The sequence below is a fragment of the Copadichromis virginalis genome, linkage group LG11 (assembly GCF_057382275.1).
Source record: "Copadichromis virginalis isolate Kocher_CV1m ecotype Utaka linkage group LG11, C_Virginalis_male_GT1.1, whole genome shotgun sequence".
Classification (NCBI taxonomy): Eukaryota; Metazoa; Chordata; class Actinopteri; order Cichliformes; family Cichlidae; genus Copadichromis; species Copadichromis virginalis.
Genome location: NC_140628.1, coordinates 12,275,578 through 12,288,563, shown reverse-complemented (window position 1 = coordinate 12,288,563; position 12,986 = coordinate 12,275,578). Strand labels below are relative to the sequence as shown.

Here is a 12,986-nt window from a genome sequence, read left to right as displayed (position 1 = left end):
TGGCTGATAGCAAGACTCCTAATGAATAATTTTGCTTTTTTGGTTATAATGGTATGGCAGTCCAGTGGCTATAGCAGACAAAAGTGTACATATGTATACATATGTAGCTTTATACATACTTTATACTTACTTCATAATAAAATGTAGTACATACATAACAAAAACAAGTTTCAGTATATTAGAATATTTTAGAAAAATGTCAGTGAGTGTGAGAAAAAGAAAGTCATGTGATTGTAATGCAAGCCTACAAACAGGATCTATTGTTATAAATATTTATCATGTTCTTCCAGCATACTGTGCTGTACTGAGCTGTACTAAGCTACTGTAAAGAGTGATAAATGTATACTACTTCCACCAATTCTGTGATTAATTATTAACTCTCCTCCAATTCAAATGTTAGCTTGGATAGCATGGCTTTTTAAATATTTTTAGTAAGATTTTCTAAAAATGAGAGACCAGAGAGACCACAGAACACTGAGACACAACTGGGTAGACCAGAGGTAAAAAAAAAAACAGACTCAGAGACCACATATAAGAGACAGACAAAATAATGAAACTAGAATTCAGGAAATTTAAATAACAAACTCAGAGGCACTAGAACATAACATATTCAGGAACAAGAACTTACATTATCTTATAACGTTCCAACAAACACGCCAGTATAAAACTCAAAATACTAAGTCAAAGACTCAGGACCATGACTCTCTTAACTCCAGCCACAAACAAAATGTGAAAATAAATACTTTTTAAAAAATTACTTTAAATTGGCTAATTATTTTATGCATATTCTTTGCATATTTTCTGTCTCTGAAAATGTCATATTATGTATGTATTATGTCAAATGTAGTATCTGAGTATACAAAAGTGTGAGTTCTTTTGAAACAACTGCATTTTTCTTCTGGCACATGTGGTCGAAGTTTACTCTTTTTGTCTAGATGCAAATTTGTCGAGTCACATTACAGCACGTTTTGCTTTTGAACTGCAACATTTTTAAGAACTACTTGGAATGGGGAAAAAAGCAGGAGTCTGAAAAAGATAAGTGCTCCAGTGAGTATCTTTCTACAGGAATGAACAGGAAGCTCTAATGGAGAGTAAATGGGGGGTTAGTGATGGTCAGGGGTAAAGTACACAGTAGAAAAAGTTGGCTGATAATTGAGGAGTGGAGTCTGAGCTCTTCTTGGATATTTCTCTCAGCAGGCAGGAAGTGAAGGGGTTACTGGTGGGCCAGAGGAATCCCAGGTGGTTGCAATACATCAACAGCCACCATGCACAGCCACTTTCAGTCAAGTGTTGCAAAAGTAATGGCAAAAGACTCCAGAACCACAGACAGTGTCAGGAGTATCTTAGCTGGACTAAGGAAAAAAGAACTAAACTGTGGCTTAATGGTCCAAAGTCCTCGTTTCAAATGAAAGTAAATTTGATTTCATTTGAAAATCAAGATCCTAGAGTCTAGAGAGACACAGATGTAAGGTGTTGAAATGCCAGTGTAAAGTTTGTGCAGTCTGTTAGGATTTGTTGTGCCATGTCATCTGCTGGTGTTGTTGGTGGTTGGTCCACTCTGTTTCAACAAATCCAAAATCAACACAGCTGTCTACCAGGAGATCAGGTCAGGATTCCATCTGTTGAAAAGCTTTATGGCGATGCCGGTTTCCTTTCTGATTAAACCTACCACCTGCAAACAGTGCCAAAACTACTTCCAAATGGTTTGCTTACCATGTTATTGTCATGTGAATTTTATTGTAATGTGCTTAATTGATAAGCTGACTCACCTGACCTGAACCCTACAGACGATTTATAGGGCACTGATAAGAGTAAGATGTGAAATACTCAGCCCAAAAGTACAGATGAGCTGAAGACTGTTATCAAAGCAACCTGGCTTTTAGCAACACCACAAGCTGAATGCCTCTGCCTCACACTTTACTGATGCAGTAAGTCATGGTAAAGGAAACTCAATCAAGTACTGTAGAATAAAAAGCGTACTCAGAAGTTCCACATTTAGTAAATCCTTTTTTTGATTGCTGTTTGGGAATATTCTAATTACATAAGATGCTTGATTTCTGATTTTCGTGAGCTATAATCATAACAATTTAAACAAAAGAATATCGGAGATGATGCCTTTTTGAATTAAATCATGAAAAAACAACTTTTCACAATATTCGATTTTCTTTTGAGCTCCACCAATATATTGTAGGGTCTTTTTCCCATCCTTTTTAATTGCCTCCCCAGTGTTCTTTAAATTTAACTTCCCCCTTCCTGTCCCATCTCGCTCTTACTCTTACTGTTCACTGATCTATCCTCACATTCTTTTTCTTTCTCTGTGTCATTCGTTCAGTGCCAGGTCTTGGTGGTTGGTGGTTCCCTCTCTCCAGATGGCCCACTCTGATCATTTATTGATGACAGGAGAACAGAGGAAGGCATTCCCAGCTGCTGCCGCCTGGCACCCCATTCATTGTGCAAGTGCACATGCACACACACACGCGCACACAAAGGCTCAAATATTTGAACAATGACTCGGATCCATACATGCATGCAGTTATTGGATTTAAACCCTATCGCACACAGACCTTTTTTCTTTTTTTCTTTCTTCCCTGTGCCTTCTTTTTGCAGTGTCACACATTTTTGCATTGCCGCCGTCTAATGTTAGGCATGAATCTGTGCTGTACTTTTGCAGTTTCCCTCTCCTCTCTCTTCCTGCCTGCAGCTCTCCTCCTTTCACCTCCTGCTGTGGTGTTACTGACTCTGTCACACAGGAACAGACAGAAGGAGAGGCGGGGGGTCAGTGTGCTAGGCTGTGTACAGTGAGTAAAACTGCAGTTTGCTAATGTTACAAGTTAATGTGCTGCATCTTATGAGAATCTTAAAGTTTATGTTGAAGAAGAAAGAAATGTCATTTTGACCTATTTTTATAGAGTGAGAATATCCTGTACTGGCTTTGTTTTTTGAAAGGCTGCAGTGTTTTGTTTTTATTTTAAATAAGGAAATTGACCGCCCACAGTGCACCTGGCTTCTGCAATTTATATAAAACACTTCTTTGTTTTCCCCTATCACTCTAGTGCTGTGCATTCGCAACCTGTGAAAACTCTTTTACAAATTTATATACCAAGTTTGAGCGCTTGTTTTTGTGGAAATGTAATTAAAACTTTGATTATGTTTATCTTGAATAATTGTGCAAACTTCTGAGGTGAAATATAATCCTATCCTGAATCATGTCTGAGTAGCAGTGTAAGTGAAAGTTAGTTGCTGTATTTAGTATTTATAGCGTTTGGGGTTTTTTCTGTTTAGAAAGATGAGTACCATCTCCCTCTGTTCACACACATTGTTTTTTCTACATCTACATACAAAGCATTTTTTAAAATCAGTTTTAACCCTTAGATGCACACGTGGGGTCAAAAATGACCCCATGGGTTGTTTTTCTTCAAAATCTTTAAAATGAAAAGTTGTAATATATTCATATTCCAGGTATTCCTCATAAAATATGTTTGTAACATGAGGCTATTTGCATTTTTATTAATTTTTTCATTAATTTAAAAAAAAAATGCAGTTTTTGTATCGCTACCCCACTCTTCCACAAGTGGGGTCATAAATGACCCCAAGCAGTTCCTATGGAATCTTCTATGAAACTTTCATTCTTAGCAACTCTGACTGTCCCACTTACACTTCTGATGGATCAAGAATTAATTTTTACACAGTAACATACATGATTTATAGTCAGGGCTGCACATAAGTGGTTCGCAAGTGTGCATTCGCTGTCAAAATAAAAGTATTCCCGGAAATTCATAGAATACGCGCTTCTTTTGTGGTGGAGGAACGCCAAAGTAATTGCTTACAGAGCTTGCTTCTTCGACATCTTTAGAGTTCTGAACAAATGTCTGTCCTCCTCCAGAACATCTAATGTACGCAAACGAGCGTTCCAACTTCTTATCTGGTGCGTGTCTTTTATTTTGACAGTGAATGCGCACCTGTGGACCATTTATGTGCAGCCCTGTTTATAGTTTCCTGTGCATTTCAAACATTGTCCTTTCTGATTTATTTTTTTAATATTTAAAGTAACATGGCTGCTATGAGGCCAGCTGTGGACCTTGCCCTATAAATGATCCCGGACGGATGGGATGAAGAGCCCAATTGGAGGCATTGACTCAGAATCTGACATCTCAGATATAGAGGACCCAGACTACTGTCCCCCCCCACTGGACAAGGCCAGTCAGACACAGAGGAGTCCTCTGATGAGTCCTCTGAAGAGGAAATGGATATTGAGTCTAACAGAATGAGGCCCTCTTACTGCTTTAGCCACAATATTCTGAATTAGTCGGCAGGGGCTTGCACCTGGGTTTAGTACTGTCTCCCCAATAGATGCATGGAAGATGTTCATGTCTGATAATATAATAGAAGAGGTGCTGACATGCACAAACATGGAGGCACAAAGAGTAGCCACAGACAGGGGAAAAGAGTGGAAAAATGTAATCAAACATAAGCTCCTGGCCTTCATTTGATTGAACATTCTTGCAGGAAGTGAGAAGAACTGGGATGTACCAGTCAGTGTGTTTTTTGGGAGTCCTCTGCATAACCCATTGTACAAGGCCACTATGTCAATTCAAAGATTTAAAGATATTCGCCGTTTCTTGCACTTTGATGACAAGAGGACCAGAGCCTATGGACTGAAAACAAACCACATGGCAGCTTTCCACTACATATGGGGCCTGTTCCTAGTCAACTGCAGGCAGAAATTAATTCTCAGTGATTGTGTTACAGTGAATGAACAACTTGTGCCTTTCAGAAGGAAGACCCAGCTTCTGCAGTACGGTATATGCAGAGCAAGCATACAAAAGTGATACAAGTGATACAAAAACTGCAATTTCTTAAAATTAATGAAAAAACTAATAAAAATGCAAAGGGCCTCATGTCACAAACATGTTTTATGAGGAATACCTCAAATATGAAAATATAACAACTCTTTGATTTAAAGATTTTGAAGAATAACAACTGAGTTTATACCAAAATGCATTGTTTCTATTTAGGATCATTTTTGACCCCACTCGTGGAAGAGTGTAGGTATTGGTAGGTTGTGCATCCAAGGGTTAAAGTACACTCAAACACTATTTGACTCATAGGTTGGAGGAGCCAGAGATCGAAACACTGACTTTCCAATTAGTAGATCTCTTTCTTTAGTTCCTAAGCCACAACCTCAAAAGGTGGACAAGTAGTCCAGAACCACTTTGGCAGTACATGAGAACTTTGTTTTATGTTTCTTTACAGATTACGTCTCATCTTCTTACCTCTATCCACTTTCTGTTGCAGTCTCTTTTGTTCATCTTATCCTTTCCCAGATTGTGTTGGTCCAAAAGTTTTCAGGCAAAACTGAAATACAAAGTCACAGCGCTATGAAGACAGTCAAATTCTCTACGGCAGTTTTCAAAGCATGGTTATTTCAGTTTCAAGTTGTGTGAAGGACACATGGCATGCATGTTTGCTTCTTCTGTCCAGGGCCAGAGAGATTTCTCTGCTGTCCTCCCATATAGCTCGGTAAGAAAACTTGCTGAAATGATATCCTTGAAAGAAGTACAGAGTAAGTATACGACATTATATGTACAGCAGTATGTCCAGGTTCCATAAACACATGTGTCCTTCCGGTGACTGTGTCATGAATAGCCTGAACTGAACATGCTGTGACTTTGAAGTTACACAAGGGAGACTTGCGTGATATACAGCTGGCTTCAGCTGGGTACCCCAAGAGATGCATGAAAACACAAGCGCACACAAGCACACACACACACACACACACACACACACAGACTCGAGTATTTCATCTCACATATGCAAACTCACAACAGCAACTTCTCAACCCCAGAGGTGCTATTTGGAGGTAACACGCACTGTTACACTAGAAGAGTCATCCTATATCACAAGTCCAGAAGGATAGTGAAGGAGGAAAATTATGTATTTTTTTGTGTTAGACACATAAAATAATAAATTTCTTTAGTGCAATATATTAATGTTAACTGTAGATTCTGGATGCATTTTCACTTTTCAAAGCACCTAGAGTTTTAAATGTATTTCGGATTATGAATGTAATATTAAAATCAATTATCATGTTAATCAATCATGTCTTCTTAGTAGCTTTCCCCCACAGATGATTTATGTATTCATTTATATAATCTAGTGATGTAAAGAATAAAATGGTATATACTAGCACATGGTCAGAAATGTGCTGTGGAGGCTCATTCATTAAGAGCATGCTAGGAGTCCTCTAGGTGGCACCGTTATCATGTTGGAAGTTAAAAGGCTGTGATTAAGACAACAGTACTTCCAGCAGCAGTAATTCTGACATGATAAAAATATAGCTGTGCAGATGGAAATTGTGTTTAACTTAAAGAAAGAGATCTTTTAGGCTTTTTTTAAACCTTCAATCCATTAAGGAAAATTAGAGTTAGATATCACCTCAACAGTGAACCATGGAAAATGTAACAACTATTTTAATATCTTTAAAGACAATCTATATTTGTTACTTAAGTGTGTTAGGCATTCTTGTCTGATGGAATGACAATCCACCTTAGTGGGGTCAATTACTTGACAGCATGGGATTTGTACTGAGAGTTGTTCTGTTCAATAATTTTGAGTTGGTACACTCCTGCAAGATCACTGAGGTCTGCAGATCAAATGCTCCTAGCTGTCCCAAGGTCCAGATTAAAGCACAGAGGAGACTGGGCCTTTGCTGTGACTGCTCCTAAATTGTGGAACAAACTGCCGCTTCACATCGAGACCTCCCCAACATTAGACACTTTCAAAACCCATCCGAAAACCCACTTTTATTCCTTGGCTTTTACATTAAAATGACTTTGTACTACTTTTATTTATCTTGTTTCTTACTCAAATCTTCTCATTTTTTACTACTTTTTCTTAAATTTTATGTCTTCATGTTTTCCTCTGTTTTTTTTTTTTAATCTCTTTAGATTATTTTAAATGTATAGCAACTTGCTCAACAGTTGTTGTCTGAAATGTGCTATATAAATAAATTTGACTTTGAATTTATGTTTATCCCAGTGGCTGTGCTGAGTCTGACCCCATGCTGTCAGTATACCAGACAGTATGCTTAAAAAAGACATGCTTAAATAGCAGAAAACTTAAAAGCAAAATTTTTAAAAAGTTATATTTTACATACAAACTTTTAAATCACAATCATTTTTAACTAGACTGAGTATAACTCAATGCCATTCATCTGTTGCAGATTACAGTAACATTTAACTTGTCATTTCATTGTATATCACTGCTACTTGTAAATACTCTATTAAAAGTAAAATACAGCTGTGACGATTTGGTGCAATTCTTGCCATAGATAACAGATTCTGGTCTCAGGAAACATCTGCATGTCTGTGAAAACGGTCTGTGACAAAGGTTAGAGTTAGAGGTGGAGGACAGGATGACAAGAACACATTTGGTGCGCGTCTGTGTGAGTGTGTGCCGATGTGAGTGTGTGTGTTCACCTGCATGTGTGCATATTTAGCAACTGTGAAAAGGTTGACTGCTGTAAGAACCCTGCTGTGGTTTAATCCCTTTACAGGTCAGTAGGGTTCATATGCAGGGACATGTGGTTTGTATAGACATATATGCGCATGGTTTTCACCTACAAACAGGTATTTCCATCTACTCATCGAAACGCTTCAAGGTTGGTCAGAGTTGAGCAGCACAGAGGGCTCACTGTATGTTAAAAGCCAAAGCTACATTCCTGTCTGTCCCATTGGACCTTTAATTGCTCACAGCAGCACATGGATAGTAAAATACCCTGAAAAGTACCACTGTCTCAGAGTGTGAGAAAGTATGCCTAAGGATATGACTTCAAGTCATCCATATGAGCATGTAGTTTGCAGTTTTTCATATTGAAGTTTTTATTGAAAACTCAAAACTCTTCATTCTTTTTCAGCTTCAAACTTACAGGACAAAGGAACTGATATATTCTATGTCAAGTACTGTTGTTCAGGATTCAGATCTCTCGTGGACTTTCACAGTTTCAGTGAATGGAACATCATCATCTATAAAACATTTTCTTTTTTACATAAATTCTACAAAATCTATTATAGATTTGAAGCTATACATCTTAAGAATTTTGATGAAGGTTGAATTTTATATTACAATATACCAAAACCTTTTTCTGTCTAAGTTCATGCAAGATCAAACACAAAACAGCAAAGACTTAAAGCAAGCGAGAAAGAGAGATGTGGGTAAGAAAGCCTGGATATAGACATTCAAAATGAGCTGTACCACTGAAGCACTAGCACATTTCCTACTATGTGCTTGCCTGTGTAATAAGGTTGACATAAATCAAATCTTTGTTTGTTTTATATGAATGATAGCAGTGTCAGTTTCTGGATGCTGACTTTTACTTAAATTACATTTAGGTTTATTTGTTTAATACAAACCTTTAAGAAGTAATAATGTCACTTGTCAAACACGGGTGCTTTGTTTTTGTGCTTAAAGAGAAAGCTTGTGTTTTTTTTCCTTTTTACTGCAGGATGTAAAAACATTAAGTTATGTAGTTTATTTTAATTATGCAATATTTATGATAAAATGTTGCTATCTACACTAAGCTAGTATCTTTGGAATCATGAAGTGCATTTGTTGTTAGCACAGTGAAATCTAGCATGCCTAGTAAATTAGATTGAACTCAGAAAATAGGTCTTCATCATATATGAAATGATCACCAATAATAGTAAAATACTCACAGAGTAATCGATTGGTGATAGAACATTCATTTAAGGTCCCAGGTACTTCTGAAGCTTAGTCCACAGAACAAGCACAGGACCAAAAACATTTGTTGCTATAACATCCCAGTCACACTGTTCATGCATTTACTGGAATGAAGACTGAGGATGATCTGCTCTGCTGCTTTAGGCCAGGCCTACACCTTGCAACAAAATGTTTTAGTAGGGTGCTGATCATTTCCAGGCCCTCTCATCCAAGCTGAAACTTACAGACTTTGAGTTCAATCATAAACAGTGCTTGAGTTTATGAAACAGATGACTGATTAAGATTCTTTTGAAAGTGTTTCAGATGTATTGTTCATGACAAGACATCTAAGATTAGGTGAGAGGAGATGTTTTTAAGGAGCTTGAAAGAAAGAAAAGCGTCTGGACTTCCTTAAGTTGTTTGAAGACGTTTCACCTCTCATCCGAGAAGCTTCTTCAGTTCTAGGGACTGACCCCCCCCCAACAGGCACAATGGAAACTCCCACAGGGCTTAAATCTGGGACTCTCCACCATTTGACCCTAGAACTGAAGAAGCTTCTGAGATGAGAAGTGAAACGTCTTCAAACAACTTAAAGAGGTCCAGACACTTTTCTTTCCAAGCTCCTTTGACTATGATGACCTGGATGACTGAGAACTTTCACAGACACGAGGTGTTTTTGAATTTTTTCAATCAAAAGAGGGCAAAAAGCAAATCTTCTGACCAAAAGTTCTGCTAAACATGTGTCATGAAAAGTTTGGATATTCCCTAAAGCAGTTCAGAGAAAAAAAAGTTTAAACTATTTGCACTGAGATGTGAGTATTTACATTCAATAAAACAGCAGAGGACTAATGACTGTGTAAGGGTAGCAAATAGGGGAAAACTGTGTCTTTAACGTCTTTGGCTAAACAACTTTTTTTTTGTCTATGGAAGAGCGTGTTTTCCCTGGAAACAATTTTTAATTTCACAAGCATGCAATAAAACAACAGGTATTTCAGAAATATTCTAGGTATTAAAATCTTATGTTCAAGTATTTTATTAGGGCTTTCACTGAAATCCCAGATTACTTAGTGTGGTATTAAAAATATTTTTTTTTAAAAATCTAATTTACATAGCATACTGTTAGCTGTAGTCCAAGTAGCTAAAAGGATTTTATGAGACTCATCTGTGAGTATTTAACATAAACAAAGCCGCAGGTCTAATGAGAATGAGGGCTGCACACATGCTGGATTTCAGGTCTGGGAGGTCTTTACACTATTTTCTGTATTAGTAATATCATGCAGCTTCCCGGGTGACATTATAAGAGAAAGGTGTTTAAAGAACAACCAATTAAGGTGCAGATGTCACACAGTGCACAAGTTTAGGAACTTGTCTTTCCTATATTATTAAACTTCACTTATCCAACCAATTGCACTGTATAAAAAAGGGGAAAATTTGATTAGAATGATATTTTAAGAAAAGATTACATCTTCTCTAAAGCTATATAAGCTCATTATATTTCGGCAGTCTTGTGAAATCACTTCTACCCACCAAGGCTCACTGATTCTAAACACTGAGGCAGAAAATCTGACATCAGTGCCTGCCAGAGCATGTCATGATGTCATGCTTTGACTTAATGTTACAACTTCAAAGTTAATGTTTCATAATCTCAATAGAAAATCACCAGAAACACAGTTTTTATTTTTATTTTATGACAGATTTATTTCATCTTGCTGTCTCTTCAGCCACATCTCTTCAAGGAAGCCATGGTTTCAGAGGTTGAGAGGACGCAGCCCTTGTAGTTTGTCAAGTGAAGCATGACCTTAAAGTTTTGATCTTTCTATCCAGTGACTGACCTTAAATTATGTTACACTGGAAAAAAAAAATACTGTAGCGACATGTTTCTGCAATCACGAGTGAGGTTTAATGGTGTTTTAAACAAGCTTATCAAATTAAAAATGAGGCTTTATTTGCATGCATTTACATAATTTTCTAACGTTTTCGAAACAGGGTTGTACGTATTTATCAGAAACATTTTCCTTCTCTATCCACTAATTGCAGTGATGTTTTAAAAAAAATTACATACAGAAATACCTTTGATTCACAGGATTAAAGAATGTGTTGTTTGTCTTTCACAGGTAAAGAGCCAGTGTGATGCAATCTCTCTGTAGCACAGTGAAGTAGGGGTTACTAAGGAGGTGTTACTACTACTAGGGGAGTAGGAAAGGCTGGGGCTCTCCAGAAAAACATCTGATGACACTGTGTATGTTAAACAAACAGCAGTGCTCAATTAGAAAATGTGTGTAACAAATGTAAATCAATGTTTCACATGTACTTTATTAGAAGAGACTGTGATGGTTTTGAAATGTGTCCACTATGGAAAAAAAACAATAACTCGTTTTGCTTTTTTCAGCAGTGAGAGTTATAATTCAGATTGACTTCCTCCAAAACACAATATTACAGTCATTTGACTATCAAACAAATCCAACAATATACACTTACCTGCTATACAGTCTTCAGTCAATGGGGGGAGCTATTCCACATAAGATGCAACACAACCGGTTAACAGTGATTTTAAGTTCAAAGTCTGGGCTCTCTTGCAAGACAGGTGGCTATGATGTCAGCTTACATGTTGCATTCCACTCTTATTTATTGCAGAGCTTTCCATACACTTGTTTACAGTCGGAGTTTAGAATAGCACAGAGGGCTTAGCGCAAGGCTTAGAGAGACACATCTGCAGCAGAGCGCACACAACCCGGTGGAGCCAGTAGGTTTTGGAGAGCAGAGCTTGAGTGACAACTGTGTGGCACATGTGACCTGAGGGAATGAATCATGCTTGAGTCAAAAGAGAAGACAGAAGCTGTTATGACAAAAAAGAACATGTGGGGCATCCACCTTTAGTTACTGTTTGTGGCTAAATAGAAAAGCAAAGATAGGAAAAAAAACATGCCTATGATTTCCATCTAATAAAGGCCAGGCACTTGGATATTCAGCGTTGCAACTGGACCGAAAAACAGTACATCTACAGTAAACAATTATAGTGAGATCCACTGGTGATGTGTTGCTTGTATTTTAATACACAATCTACAGTATCATAAGATTCTACAATAAAATAATAACAGCAAAGCAAAACATTTTCCCTTAACCTTTCTTAAATGTAATAGCTTTACTGTCAAATATGTTGTGATTTAATTGCGTTTAGTTTGGACTCATCCCAAATCTTTTCCTCTGACAAAGTCATACACGTGTATGTGTGTGTGTGTGTGTGTGTGTGTGTGTGTGTGTGTGTGTGTGTGTGTACACATGTTTAGACATCCTTGTGGGGACAGACAATTGGCATACCACTATACTTGTGGGGACCAAAAGTCACTTATGGTGACAAAATGCCTGTCTCCATGAGCTTGAAGGCCTTTTTCAGGCTCAAAATGTAGTTTTAGTGTCAGGGTTACAATTAGGTTATGGTTAGGTATAGGGTAAGGGTTAGGCATTCATTTTTGATGGTTAGGTTTAGGGTAAGTGGCTAGGGAGCGCATTATGTCAATTAGATGTCCTCAGTAAGATATGAAAATGAGAGCGTGTGTGTGTGTGTATGTACCTATTAGAAATTACAACATGTGGGAATCAGCTCATTATCTCCAACATTTATGCACAATATTCCCTCTTCCCAGCCTGAAAAATCTTTGAGAAACAAACTCTTTGAAGGACATTGCCTTTAGGTACATCTGCCTTCAAAGCTGTGCCTCTCCTTTTCTCTCCCTCTGTCTGTCTCTAGCTCTTTATTGCTAAGCCTACACATGTGTAGCAGAGGAACGAAACTTCAGTTTTTTACATTGCCATTAACCAAAACCCTGTACACACACACCACTGAGTGCATGTGCGTATGTGAGCGTGTGTGTGTGCATATGTGTCTATACGCTTCTGTTTAGGCAGCATCATAGCTGAGTTTAAACCAAAATCCTACAAAAAAGTTTGAAATCTGGCTTGGCTGTTGAGCTGTGGTGGGTGCTATCACACACACATACAGAGTTGTGGTGGGAACGCTATCAAAGAGAGCTATGCCTGCAAGGCACAGCAGCCTCAAGCCCAAAATTGATTTACAGAATAAAAGAGAAAGAGAAGTATATGAGGGAAAAAAGCAACACATTAGATTTAAGATGCAGCAAACAGAGACTCGGAGAGATACTGAGAGAGTGTGGTAGATTTGGGATAAATACAAGTATGGCTGGCTAAACAGAAAGCTTGTTAAAATAATATGGCCCTTGTTAAATCACATTTTTCCTTCTTGAGGGTTT

The 12,986-nt window shown here is 37.7% G+C and overlaps 1 long non-coding RNA gene across 1 annotated transcript in view; it reads right to left on the bottom strand.

The window, feature by feature from the left end:
* LOC146698164 (uncharacterized) overlaps nt 1-12,986 on the bottom strand; it is a 166,656-nt gene that overhangs the window by 11,814 nt on the left and 141,856 nt on the right. The window contains exons 6-7 of the long non-coding RNA XR_014922995.1: nt 5,274-5,355; nt 2,565-2,739 (exon numbers count right to left, since the gene is read on the bottom strand). This is a non-coding gene — a long non-coding RNA (uncharacterized LOC146698164). The remainder of the gene's footprint in view (nt 1-2,564; nt 2,740-5,273; nt 5,356-12,986) is intronic.